Genomic DNA, 906 nt, shown 5'->3' on the forward strand with positions numbered 1-906 from the left:
TTACACTATAAACCCTCTAATATATAAATGCAATTATATATCGTCTAATAATACCATACTTTAAAAAATCTAACCAATAATGGCATTGTATTTTTTTATTAAGACATTTACTTTTATTGAATTTATTTTATATTTAGATGATATCCCTATATTTAAAGAACATTGCTTAAAAGGTATTCAAGATGAGTTATATTATTAATAAACAGAATAATCAAAGTATTTGATAAATTTTTTTTCATATATTTAGATGACAAGGATTAAATTAAATAAAAAATCAACAAAAATAAAATGTGCGTTTGCCGGGAGTCGAACCCGGGTCTATTGCTTGGAAGGCAATTATCCTAACCGTTGGACTACAAACGCAAGTTTTTTAATACTTTCTATAAATCTTTAAGTACCAATTTTTTAGACACTATTTCAAGTTCTAAACCTTTCTCGCCACCGGCGACTTCATGGCGTACATCGACTGCGGCGGCTCGCCTGAGAACACAATCATCCAGGTGGTGGAAGCGGTGTTGAAAGAGATGAATGGTGACGGAGTTTTCGCCGGAATTCCATACAGTAACAAAAACTTTTCATCCAATGAGGAATCAGAGTCATGTTTATTCGGATCAAACTCATGCATCTATTTCAAGCAAATTACTTTATGATGATAGAACTCGATCTTTTTGTTTGGCTTAATTACCTGAAACCTACAAAAAGAAGGATACCAATCACCAAGTGTTTTGGGATCTTTGATTCGTTTTAGATGCTAAGAGTAAAACACCTGTGAAAGAGAATAAATCCTTAAAAAAGAGAAAGGACAACTGGACAAACATGAAAGTGTAAAAAAAAGCCTAGAGTTCCAAACGAATCTACCTACTTAATAAAAGCCTCCTAATTCTGCAAGATGTCATCTTTTTATTC

General features: G+C 32.2%; 1 non-coding gene across 1 annotated transcript; it reads right to left on the reverse strand.

Annotated features, from left to right (window-relative positions):
- Window positions 1–291: 291 nt before the first annotated feature.
- TRNAG-UCC (transfer RNA glycine (anticodon UCC)) lies at window positions 292–363 on the reverse strand. Its single transcript has one exon. It is a non-coding gene; the product is annotated as a tRNA-Gly (tRNA).
- Window positions 364–906: the final 543 nt, after the last annotated feature.

Source organism: Lactuca virosa, chromosome 7 (assembly GCF_052849685.1).
Source record: "Lactuca virosa cultivar CGN04683 chromosome 7, Lactuca_virosa_CGN04683_v6, whole genome shotgun sequence".
Taxonomy (NCBI): domain Eukaryota; kingdom Viridiplantae; phylum Streptophyta; class Magnoliopsida; order Asterales; family Asteraceae; genus Lactuca; species Lactuca virosa.